General features: G+C 47.5%; 1 long non-coding RNA gene across 1 annotated transcript in view; it reads right to left on the bottom strand.

Annotated features, from left to right (window-relative positions):
* The window catches only part of LOC146822766 (uncharacterized), a 388,855-nt gene extending 380,309 nt beyond the window's left edge, over positions 1–8,546 (bottom strand). Inside the window, exon 1 of the long non-coding RNA XR_014961828.1 lies at positions 8,163–8,546. This is a non-coding gene — a long non-coding RNA (uncharacterized LOC146822766). The remainder of the gene's footprint in view (positions 1–8,162) is intronic.
* Between the last annotated feature and the right edge of the window lie 4,119 nt (positions 8,547–12,665).

The following is a 12,665-nucleotide window of genomic DNA, read 5'->3' as shown; positions in this document are numbered from 1 at the left end:
GCGCGAGCGGGAGGAGGTGACCCGGGTTGAGGCCGAGATTGCAGAACTGGAGGGTGACCTGGGGAGCGGGGTAACAGACGCCAAGTTGCATGCTTTGCACTTAAAGCAGGCGGCCTATCGGGCCCTCGTCACGGAGGCGGCCAGGGGCCTCAGTAGAGAGCAGCAGGGGCGATTGTATGATGTGGGTGACAAGGCTGGCAAATTGATTGCGTGGTTGGACAAGAGGGAAAGAGCGAGCCGCGTGGTGCCTCTGATTGAGAGCGTGGATGGTGTGTGCGTCACTGAGCCGGAAGCCATTGTCTCCTGCTTCGCGGATTATTTCCGCGAAGTCTACTCCCCGGTTTCTCCCTGCTCGGAGGAAGATTCCCATGCCTTGCTTCGGGACATCGCACTGCCCTCCCTTACGGTGGAGGACAGGGATTCGCTGGATGCCCCGCCCACCTCGGACGAAATTGCCTCGGCTATTCGCTCGGTTGCATCCGGCAAGGCCATGGGCCCCAATGGTATTCCCATTGAGCTATACAAGCTACGCCCGGATGTGTTGGCGCCCCACCTGCGCGCGATGTTCCTTGCGGCCCACTCGCAGGGCTCCCTCCCGCCGGACCAGCGTCTGGCTACAATTGTGGTGATCCATAAGGAGGGGAAGCCCCGTGAGCGGGTCACATCCTATAGGCCGATTTCGCTTCTGAACGCGGAGCCCAAAATCCTCGCCAAGGTGTTGGCCAACCGGTTGGTTGGCGTGGTGGGCGATTTGGTCCACCAAGACCAATTGGGCTTTATACCACACCGCAACACGGCGCTTAATCTGCGGCGCTTACACGGGGTGCTCGCGCGTGTCCCATTTGTGCGGGAGCCGGCCATCCTGGCGTCCTTGGACGCCACCATGGCGTTTGATACGCTCGAATGGCCATATATTTGGGCGATGCTGGCGAAGTTTGGGTTCGGCCCGGGTTTCGTCAGCTGGGTCAAATTGCTATATTCGGGCCCGTTGGCGCAGGTGGTGGTGAATGGGCGAGTATCTGCCCCATTCGCGCTGGGGCGGGGCACGCGACAGGGTTGTCCCCTGTCGCCTCTCCTGTTCGCCCTGGCCATGGAGCCCCTGGCGGAGTGGTTGCGGTGGCACCCTTCTATCCGTGGTCTCCGCTGGACCCCCGAGCATGAGGACCGCGTGTCCCTCTATGCTGACGATATCCTTTTGTATCTCGCCTCCCCGCGCAAGTCACTGATCGTCCTGGTTGATGTTTTGCGCTCCTTCGGTCGCAACTCAGGCCTGGTCATCAACTGGGCGAAATCCTGTGTCTATGTGCTTTCCGGGGAGGCCCCGGTCTTGCCACGGGACTGTCCGATCCAGATTGCCTCCCAGGGTTTCCGGTACCTGGGTATATATATCACTCTTGACCCGGAGGCCCGCTATGAGCAGAACTTGTTGCCCCCCCTCCAGCGTCTGAGGGAGGACGTGGTGCGCTGGCGGCGTCTGCCGCTCTCGCCGCTCGGCCGAGCGGCCTTATTTAAAATGATGTCCCTGCCGCGCTTCCTCTACGCCCTCCAGAATACCATGGACCTGGTCCCGGCACGCTACTTTCGCGAGGTGGAGGGCCTCCAGCGGCGGCTGTTCTGGGACGGGAGGCCGCGTATTGCTCTGGCTAAATTGACGCTCCCGTGGTACGATGGAGGGGTCGCCCTCCCGGACATCAAACGGTATTACTGGGCCTCCCAACTAGCTGCAATTAATCATGGCCTTTACGGGCCCGCCTTGAACCCGGCATTTGAGATGGACAGGACGCTTCTGCCCGGTGGCGATTATAATCGAGCGCTCTACTCTGGCGCGCCCGACTCCCGTTTGACGGGACCGACGCGTGTCATGGTGCGTGTCTGGCACGCGGCTAATGCAGCTATGGGGTGGAAGGACCGTTTGACCCGAGCGTCTCCGCTGTATGCATCTGAGAGGTTGGGCTCCCTGTGGACGTCGAAGGGCTTCGAGAAGTGGGACACGATCGGAATCAGCACGGTGGGAGATCTCTGGACGAGGGGGGGATTCAAAACTTTTGAGACGCTGCAGGCGGAGTTTCAGCTGCAGGGCAGTGAGTACTTTCGGTACCTACAGGTCCGCCATGCGCTGGGCTCCGTCTTCCCGGATGTTGCATCCATTCCGGAGTCTTCCCCCCTGGAGGACAGAGTGCTAGATGGCCATGTCCCGGACAGCACGATCTCCCTCATATACAAAAAATTGATTAACGATAGATCGTGTCTGCTGACTAGTCTCCGCGAGGCTTGGGTTGCCGACGGGCAGGAGCTGGACGACGAGGATTGGATCTCCGCGGTGGCCTCTCCGAAAGAGGTGGCCATCCCGGCTCGCCTTCGTTTCGTCCAGCTCAAGATCCTTCACCGGGTCTACGTGACGGGGCCAAGGCTTTTACGTATGGGTTTTGCCGGTGATGGAATGTGTAAGCGTGGCTGTGGTGCGTTGGCGACTTTCATGCATATACTGTGGGAGTGCCCGAAGGTGGAGCGATTCTGGCGTGGTGTGCATGAGGTTCTACGAATGGTTACGCGTGTCGCGCTGCTGCCTGAAGCGAGGAGATGCTTGCTGAATGTCTGGGAACCAAATGACTACTCGGTCCCGCAGGCGCGGTGGGTGACTCTGGGATACATGATAGCCAAGCGTGATATTGCCCAATTGTGGGGATCCCAGAGGCCCCCTGCGGTGTCGGCCTGGAAAGAGCATATGGATTGGTGTATGTTTCGTGAAAAGGTGGTGTATGTGGCGAGGGGTAAGCCTGGGGCGTGGATGAAACTCTGGGGCCCCTGGAACGCCTACCGCGGGGGTATTTGTGAGCCGCCGCTGCTACCGGCGGCCTCGCCGGCTCCGTCTCCCTAGATGGCGCCCCTCCCTTGGCCGCGGGCGCGCGGTCCCCCAGTCCCTGATCTACTCCCGTCCCCCTCTTCAGAATTTTGCTGCTGGTTTGGATCCCCCACTTATGGAGCACGTGTTGTCACTTTGGATCGAGGGTTGCCTTGCGGTTGTGGTTTGTTTACGTTGTTTTGCGTTAAGAAAATGGAACCGTACTGTGGGCATGGAGCTGTGAGGCCTGCACCATTGATCACTCCTGTCTTCCTACTGTGCACCGCTGAGAAAGCTTTTTGCTGTATGTATGTAATATGCTTTTGATGCTCTAGCGGCCGGCCGTGTGGTTGTAGGCCCATACCTGTAACTTCTATAAACTGCAATAAACGGTTTCAAAAAAAAAAAAAAAAAAAAAAAAAAAACTGAAAATCATGACGTTGCCTGGAACCATGGAATGTAAGTTTCTTTTAATTGTCTGCTGGCCGGTGATAGATCTCTGTTACCTTAGTGGTAGTACCGGTGTATGCAACCCTTAAAATCTACTTAGCGTCCTGTCATCTACAATCTCAGACTGAGAATTCTGTGACGATTCATAGTGATAATATATAACTGTGAATCTACTTGGCAAGTGAAATACAAGAGGGATGAAAAATACTGTTAGAAAGACAGACCAAATGAAATTATGAGCTCTGAGCTGTTTGATGTATATATGTTGTGAAGGTTTGCTGAAAAGTACATGATTTGGCCATTTTATGAACCTCCAATACTCCTAGGGAGGTTCAAACACGCTTGGTACACCATGAAGGTCCTGGAGTATTTCATGATTGTTCTTTCTGAAGTTTTAGCTTTATTCTATAATGTGTGTTTGTTCTGTGGCCCCAATTTTTCAACATGTTCTTGGGGGCGAACAAAATCGAGAACCCCACCTGGCAAAATTCAGTCTTTCTCTTGTAATTCCCTCTCTTGTAGATCAGTTTGAGCATATGTTTATTAAAGACCCACCACTCAAAAACCACCAGCTCATTGAAAGGGCTTTCATAAAGAAATTAGGGGCATATTAACAAGCCAGGCGATAGAATTATCGCCGCTTTAGCGGCAGAAAACTGCCGCTAAAAAGGCGATAATGGGCTTGATAATATGCTCTATGGAATTCCAATTGAAACCCATGTTAGATGTGAAGGACATCTAACCTGAGCTTCAAGTGGAATTCCTTAGAGCATATTATCAAGCCCATTATCGCTGTTTTAGCGGAAGTTTTCTGCCGCTAAAGCGGCGATAATTTTATCGCCTGGCTTGATAATATGCCCCCAAATTTGTAGGGATGAGAGTGCAAGCTTACATTCAAAGAAATGATTTTACAACACTTTTTCGTGTTTCATAAAGCTTTTCTGTAAAGTAAAGATATAAATATTTTGTGAATTGTAAGTAATTGTTACAAGTGAGGCGTTTTATAATAAAAATGTAACAGATTCTCATGTTTTGCAATCCTGAATGAATTTGTCTGGTCACCATATGTAAACACATATCCCATCAATTACTCGGGCTGTACAAGCAGTCATCAACTCCTCTGCATTTATGCATCTTGTAGGGACGTCTAAAGGGAAATATTTAATGAGTTTTTGCAGTATTCATTGCTGTTAGGTTTTTCACCCAGCCATGAAGTCACAGGAACAACTTAACAATCTCATAGATGATCACAGCGACCATACCACATAAATCCTCTCATTACAAGGCGGCCCAAATTTGGCAAGGAGATACTCGGGGTCCAGAATCTACAGCACCATATTTCAGCTATTGAGAGCTTCCCCCTCCCATAATGAGGAATAACTTTAGAACTGCAATTGTCCTTTACCAGGCAGTTTTCTCCTTTCAGGAAAAGAAAAAACACTGATATTTTCCGACAGCTCTAAGGAGAGGGAAAATGTCAGTGGCATAACAATAGCCGTTGCAACCCCCATGGTGCGGGGGGCCTGAGATCCAGGGGACACCCTTCAGCACTGTGCAGGGGAAGAGGCCCCTGCACTCTCAAAAGCTTCTGACTGGGTCCAGAGCGTGGGGGGTCCCCTCCATGTACTTTGCAGGAGGGCCCCCTCAAGTTTGATTACGCCACTGGAAAGTGTGAATGGGAGTGCATCAAGGGGATGTGGACTGTGGGGTCTGCAGGCTTTTTTTTCTGAACAGTGGCAGCATTGTCAACTCATTCCATGTTGTTGCAGGACTTGAATAGGTGGGCAGGCTATGCTACCTCCCGCAGACCCTGCCCCTTCATCAGCAATCTCAGGTTTGGTGTCTCTGGACCTGGAATTATCGGGTTCAGTTTTGCAGGCCTGATAATTTGGCTCTAGGGAAACTGAACAACCTGTTGTCCACCCCTGTCCCCCAACCTCATGGATAATCCTCTGGCAACTGATAGTGAGTGTCAGAGTGAGCACTTCCAACTTGAGGTACAGTTGCTGCCTTAGTTTTAGGCTGACTTGTGCCATAAACAGCTGAGAGCTAGAGCAGTGCTGAGTGAAATTGGGGGATTGGTTGAGGGAGGTGATACCCTTCTCCAGCAATTATCACAATCCTCGTCAAGGTGAACAAAAAAAGTGACTATATTAAACTGTGCTTATCCCTCTAGTAGCTTGGCACAAAAGCAGTCAGGCTCAGCATAGAGGCAATGTGTAAAGTATTTATGCAGTACCCAAAGCACAAAGTGCCACTCGTGGTTATCTTGTCGTGCTACACCAGGGGAAAATCACACGTTCAGGCTGACTGCGATTTTTCAAATTGTATTTATTAAGTTTTACATAGCGCAAACATGACCCTTGTGGGTATCAGAGCGGTTTACAGTGATTAAAGAGATAGGGACTGTAAAGAACAACATTATTATGAATGGGGGCACAAGTTATGATGGAAGCCTCCAAGAGAGACCACCACAGGGTCCAAGATAAACAAAAACCTAGAACATCCCCCAAAAATGCGAGGGATAAGCATGTAGTGAGAATAAGTGGCTACATAGTGTTCATGAGAGGAGATCGAGAAATTTGTTCATCAGTATCAATCAATCAATCAATCAATCAGAGCATTTGTAAAGCGCGCTACATACCCGTGAGGTTCTCAAGGCGCTGGGGGGGGGGGGGGGAATGCTGCTACTGTTCGAAGAGCCAGGTTTTGAGAAGTTTTCTGAAGGTCAGAAGGTCTTCGGTCTGCCGTAGGCGGATGGGGAGGGTGTTCCATGTCTTGATGGTGAGGTAGGAGAAAGATCTGCCACCGGCAGTCACTCTTCGGATGTGGGGGACAGTGGTGAGGGCGCGGTCTGTGGATCGGAGCTGGCAGGTGGGGGTGTAGATGCTGAGTCGGCTGTTGAGATACGTTGGTCCGGTGTTGTGGAGAGCCTTGTGTGCGTGGGTGAGGAGCTTGAAGGTTATCCTCTTGTTGATGGGGAGCCAGTGTAGGTCTCGTAGGTGGGGTGTGATGTGGCTGCGGCGAGGGATGTCGAGGATCAGGCGTGCGGAGGCGTTCTGGATGCGTTGAAGCCGTTTCAGGAGTTTGGATGGGGCTCCTGCATAGAGTGCGTTGCCGTAGTCTAGTCTGCTGCTGACGAGGGCTTGGGTGAGCGTCCTTCTGGTTTTGGTGGGGATCCATTTGAAGATTCCTTCGTGGAGGTTGGGTTTGGTGATGTGGGGGTCTTTGGTGAGTGAGAGGATCAGCTGGGTGTCGTTGGCGTATGAGATGATGTTGAGGTCGTGCTGTCGTGCGACGTGGGCGAGTGGTGCCATGTAGACGTTGAACAATGTAGGGCTGAGAGATGAGCCGTGGGTTACACCGCAGATGATATCTGCGGTTTTGGAGCGGAAGGGGGTAGGCGGACACTCTGAGTTCTGCCTGAGAGAAAAGAGGTGGTCCAGTCCAAGGCCTTCTCTTGGATTCCGGCGTCGGGGAGGCGTGTTCTTAGTGTGTGGTGGCAGACCGTGTCGAAGGCGGCTGACAGGTCCAGGAGGATGAGGGCTGTGGTTTCTCCATTGTCAAGCAGGGTCCTGATGTCATCGGTGGCGGCGATGAGGGCAGTTTCGGTTCTGTGGTTGCTGTGGAACCCGGACTGGGATGGGTCCAGGATGTTGTTTTCTTCGAGGAAGCTGGTCAGTTGTTTGTTGACGGCCTTTTCGATGACCTTCGCCGGGAATGGGAGCAGGGAGATGGGTCGTAAGTTCTTGAGGTCCTTGGGGTCCGCCTTGGGTTTCTTGAGTAAGGCGTTGCAGAGCACTTATTAGCAGAGAGTTGTTAGTAAGAAAAACCTATATATTTGAGATATATACCTGTGTGGTGTCCTTTCATTTAGTAATTCAAGAGATTATAAGGTAAAACAAGCTGCTTTACATTCCTCTAAAGACTTAGCCTGAAGGCTGCTCTCCACGGCTACCACTAGGATAGCTTTCTAGAAAGGTTGTCTTAAACCTACTACCATAAGAGTCGAATTGTACTGGTGCAAGGTGTGCACTTTAACTATTGACCAGCATATACCAGGCCAACTTCTCACATTGATTAGCACTTTAACATCTTTCTCATATGAAGCCGATGAGGGGTTCCGTCTGATTTCAGGGGGAAGGGCATTCCAGATTCTTGGGGCAATACCTGAGAATGATTGGTTATATGTTTTCTTTTTATATAATTTTGGTGGTTTCAGCAGAAGGGTGCTATTGCCTCTAGAAGCTCTGAATCCACCGGATAGCTCCTGTTTTTGTGCCAGGTATAATGGGGTGTTGAAGTGTAAGGCTTTGTGGGTCATGAAAGCAATTTTTAAGTGAGTCCTTAGCTAATGTGGGAGACAGTTTAAAGATTTTAGATCAGGAGTCATATGAGTATTTATTTTGGATCATGTGATGAGTTTAGCAGCAGAGTTAAGAGAGGCCCTTAGTGTAGCAGGCTGGCATCTGGAAAGACCGCAGTGGGTTCTACTTAAATAGTTCAACCTGGGAATCAATTGGGCTTGTACAGCTGAATTTAAGTCATCACGGGAAGGAAAGGTTCAATTTTCCTTCAGATGTTCATTTGGAAGTTCCCTCCTTTGGTAATAGAGCTGCATATTCAAGTTTTTGATAAGCGTTCTACCCAGTGATCTCGTTGAGTCTTTGATGTGTGGTAAGCAGTTTAAAGCTGTGTTGCATTCTTACTTCTCTTTCCTCCTGTATGCTGTCTCATGCATGCAACATTGTACCTGTATTGTACAACTTCTATTCCATGTACCAGAACCACTGTACAACAGTTATATTTGCTGCTTTCCTTAGCTGGATGTACTGTGCCGCTCCTCTATTAAACTTGATGTTCAACTTACCTTATTGCTGCTTTTCGTCTTTACAAGTGGCGACGAGTGGAAGAAGACTTCGCCTGCTACATTCCTCTTGCGGCACAGGTGCGGCATCGTTTTATGAACCCTGTTGCGGTATCTCCAGGTCATTCCTGTGGTGTTCTTCTTGTCAGTGCAGCGTTTAATTTGTCCCGTTCCTGTTCCGGATCTGTTAATGGAAGCTAGGTATCTCAGAGTCATTCAGCGTGCTCTTTGTGGATTTTTATCCATTTTGGTCATTTCATTGTTCGTTTCGGGGCTAACGTCCATTGCGCTTTATACCCTCTGTGACGTCTAGCCTTCTCCGAATACTGGCTCCCTTGACAACTCTCGGAGACTACAAGCCTGGCTACAGACACTACAAGCTTTGAGATTCTATCCCTTGACTATGACCTCATGTCCTGCGTCTACGTAATCCCGCTCTTCACGCAGGTCACGCTGAGCGTCATCGCGTTGGTGGCCATCTTGAATGAGGCTGTCTACATTGGATCTGATATTTTGATTTTGAATTCCACAACTTTAACAATATTTCTTGTTCTATGTCTCTCTGGAAGCTCATCAGCGTTCTTCGGGCACACACACGGTGATAAGCACACCTTCTATTACCTCATCCAGGCAGGAAAAGCTTGTTTATTCATGGTGTGAAGCACACCTTGACTTATACAACTCTGCACTGCTCTGTCAATTAACCTGTCATAGTGGAGAAACTTACTGATTTTGGTGACAGGCACACCTCTCTGACTGTTAACTGTTTCACAATTTTGTATATAACTCCGCATTGCACTGTCATTTAGCCTGCCATTTTGGAGAAACCATAGAGAGAAACTTACTAATTTCGGTGACTGGCACACCTCTCAGACTGTTAACTGTTTCACAATTTTGTATACCTACGTATTTTTTTCCTCGCTCTCGATTTCACCTCATTTACAAACAAGACCCTCCTTCTATTTGTTTTTAACTTTCTATAGCCATCTACTTACATCATTTTCTTGTTGTTATCGCTAATTTTACTGTCATGCAGCTCGATCCACCCTGCAAGTTTTTATAAAACAAGGTAGAACCTCCCATTCCGTGTACCAGATGGAAGGAAGAGTTTATCACTTATTTGAAGGTGATTGACGGAGAACGTTTGTCAGCTAAGAGGAAGAAAAACATTTTTCTCCATTGTTTAGGTTCTGAAGGTCAGGTTGTTTATAGAAATTTACCTCCCATCAGATCCGGTGGTGATTATAATGCATACGATGAGGCCATTTTGCCCATTGAGAACTGTTTTAAACCCACTACCAGTGTTGCCATCAATAGGTTTACATTTTATACCAGAGCCCAGGAAGAAGGAGAGAGTTTTGATAAATCTCTTACCGTCTTGCGTGCTTTGTCCTTACATTGTAACTTTGGTTTGATCACTGATGAAATGATCAGGGACCAAATCATAGTTCATGATAGAGGTAAAATGGTGCAAGAAAATATTATGGATAATGGGCGACCCTAATTTAGAGGCTGCAATTAGCACAACAAAAGCCTTAGAACAGTCAGAGAAATGGATGAAGTCTCTTAACAAAGAGATGAAAACTCCTATAACTGGAGACGTTAGTAGTGTTACTCCTGATCCTTCTAAAAATGTTTAAAACTATAAGAATAATTCCCAAAGTTTGTTTTGTTTCAGATGTGGAAATCCAGGACATATAGATTCTTTCCCACGTTGTCCTGCCATTAGGGTGACCAGACGTCCCTGTTTTCCCAGGACGGTCCCCGTTTTTGGGCAAGTGTCCCCGTGTCCCGACACTTTTCTCCAAGTGACTCAAATGTCCCTGTTTTCAAACAGTGTCCCCGTTAAACACAGAAATGTCCCTGTTTTTCATTGTTCTGGTTGAGCATGCGCGCGCATGCTCTCTTTGCACTGTTTACGGCATGTGTCGTCACTGAGGTGAGCGCTGTAGCAAGAAGGGAAATCCTTTGAAGAGAGACATTTTACACGCAGCGCCACCTACGTCATCGTGCCAGCCAAAGTTTCTACTTTGGATAAAACAATATTTCTTCGTCCTGTAGTTTGTATTCATAGTCATACAAACTTTTCAGTAGCCCTTATGCATACCGTGGAAGGATTAATGCATTGCTCATTGCATGTTTTATTCATAACCAATTGATGCATGCTTTGTGTTCTCCATATCAAAGCTATGACTTGACCTTTTGACTGACCTTTCAGATCACGGCAAACTGTTTAGCTGGAAAGGACTTAAAGGAGCAGGGTTAACGCCTGTGGGAGAGGCGAGCAGCGCTGCTCGAGCTTTTTGCTCAGGTCTTCACACTATTGCACTATGAGATGATACCAATGGCTAGAGTGCACTATACATACCCCAGTAAGGTAACATGACATCCCAGCAGTGACTACGCAAATGTGGGACGACTGTGTGGTCGGCCAGCCTTTGCCACCCTTAAGACCCTAAGGCAGTAATACCTGGAGAGAAGTTTTTTTTTGTACATTGGTCCATGGCTGCCATTTGGCAATTTAGCATTCCGTAGTTTACCTCCCATGCTTTTCTGTCATGAGCAACTAAGCAACATTGGTGAGTTGTACTTTATGTTGGGCTGACGTGCAGCTATAGAAACGAGCATTGATAAAGCTAGTAAATCTGGCGTTTGCTAGCCTGTGATGTTTTATTGATTTTTGGCAAATATATGCTATAGTCCTTAAAAGTGTAAATGTAATAAAAAGTACTAATGCTGCTGTGTGAAGGAGAGGGTTGCCAATAAAAGACAGCGGATTTGTTGTCTGTAATGCTTCATCTCGGTCTGTGGAGGGAGCTGTAATTGTAGTCCTTTTTCTATGTCTATGACAGCTGTCAAATAGTCCTACTTTTATGTCGATGGTTACTGCAAACCGTAGTCCTACTTCTATGTCTATGACCTGTCCCCATTTTTTGTTTTGAGAATCTGGTCACCCTACCTGCCATTGGAAAAGAGTGCAATAAGTGTGGGAGGTTGGGACATTTCTCTAAGATGTGTGAAGATGTAAGGAAAAATACTTCTATAAATTATGCCAAAGGTAAAGTCTCTTGTGTTTCTCGTGATCCATGTTATGATGAAGATATCCAGGATAATTTAGAAACTGGTATAGTAGATTTCATTCATGATTCCTTTGATGATTCCATGGCAAATATGATTAACCCCCCAAATGGCTTGAGTTAATGGCGGACCCTGGGTCACCTTGGACCATAATCACTAGGGAATACTGTCTCAAATCCTTTGGTGATTTAGTGGATCTAAGTACCCTTAGTAAACCTAACATCATTGCTCAGAATTTTGATGGATCAAAAATTGATTTTATAGGTTTTAAGGAAGTACACATTGAATTTAAACAAAGAACAGCTGTTAATAAGCTTTATGTGGCCATTAAAGGAGTGAATGTTTTAGGATGGCGGGATCAAGCCAAACTTGGTATAATTTTGAATCCTAGGAATAAAGATTGTGTGTCCGTCCTTGCCGTATGTTCGCCAGTGCTGAATTCACCGAGCTATTACCCGATGTCTTTTCGGAGAAACTCAGAAGACTCATTGGATTCAGCCACAAAATCAAAGTCAAGGAGGGCTCGGTACTTATGAAACAAAAGCTTAGAGGGGTTCCCATCAGTGTGAGAGGTGAATTCAAGAGAATGCTGGATGACATGATTGAAGGCGGCATCATCGAGGAGATTGAGTCGTCTGAATGGGTTTCCCCAATTGTTTTGGCCCAAAAACCCAATAAAAGTTTGAGGCTCTGTGTTGATATGAGAGCATTAAATGCTAATTTAGTAGCTGACTGCCACCCCCTACCCAACATCAGCGAAATGGTGTGCATGTTGGATGGTGCCTATATTTTCTCCACTCTCGACCTCTGTTCTGCGTACCACCAGATTGAACTCACTGAAGACTCAAAACATTTCACTGCTTTTATTACGCCTCATGGTTTGTTCCAATTTAAAAGAATGCCCTTCAGCCTAGCATCAGCAGCGTCTGTTTTTCAAAGGGCAATGTATCATACATTTAAAGATGTCAGCAACATTGTAAAATGTTTCCAGGGTGACATTCTCATATTTTCTAAGAACAGTGAGAATCATTTTTGTCATGTCAAAGAGGTTTGTGAAAGATTAGAGAAATGTGGTTTTACACTTAAAGCAGAAAAGTGTAAATTATTTTGCGAAACTTTTGAATATCTCGGTCACACCCTGTCTGGTGATGCTGTTGTACCCAAAAAATCACTAGTAGATGCTATCAATGCACCTTCACCTGACAATAGAGAGAAACTTCTCTCTTTTGCGGGGTTATGTGTGTACTATAATAAGTTCATACAGAACTTTGCTACTAAGATGGAGCCTCTCAGAAAGTTAACCAGGAAATCCACCGAATTTTCTGGTCGGATACACAAGTGACAGCATTCCAGCAAATTAAGAATGAGATAGTGAATGCTACCACACTCAAATCCTTTTGCTTTAACAAGAAATGCATCATTACTGTT

This window comes from Triturus cristatus, chromosome 5_2, assembly GCF_964204655.1.
Source record: "Triturus cristatus chromosome 5_2, aTriCri1.1, whole genome shotgun sequence".
Classification (NCBI taxonomy): domain Eukaryota; kingdom Metazoa; phylum Chordata; class Amphibia; order Caudata; family Salamandridae; genus Triturus; species Triturus cristatus.
The sequence above is the reverse complement of the archived record's forward strand: the minus strand, read 5'-3'. Positions and strand labels throughout refer to the sequence as shown.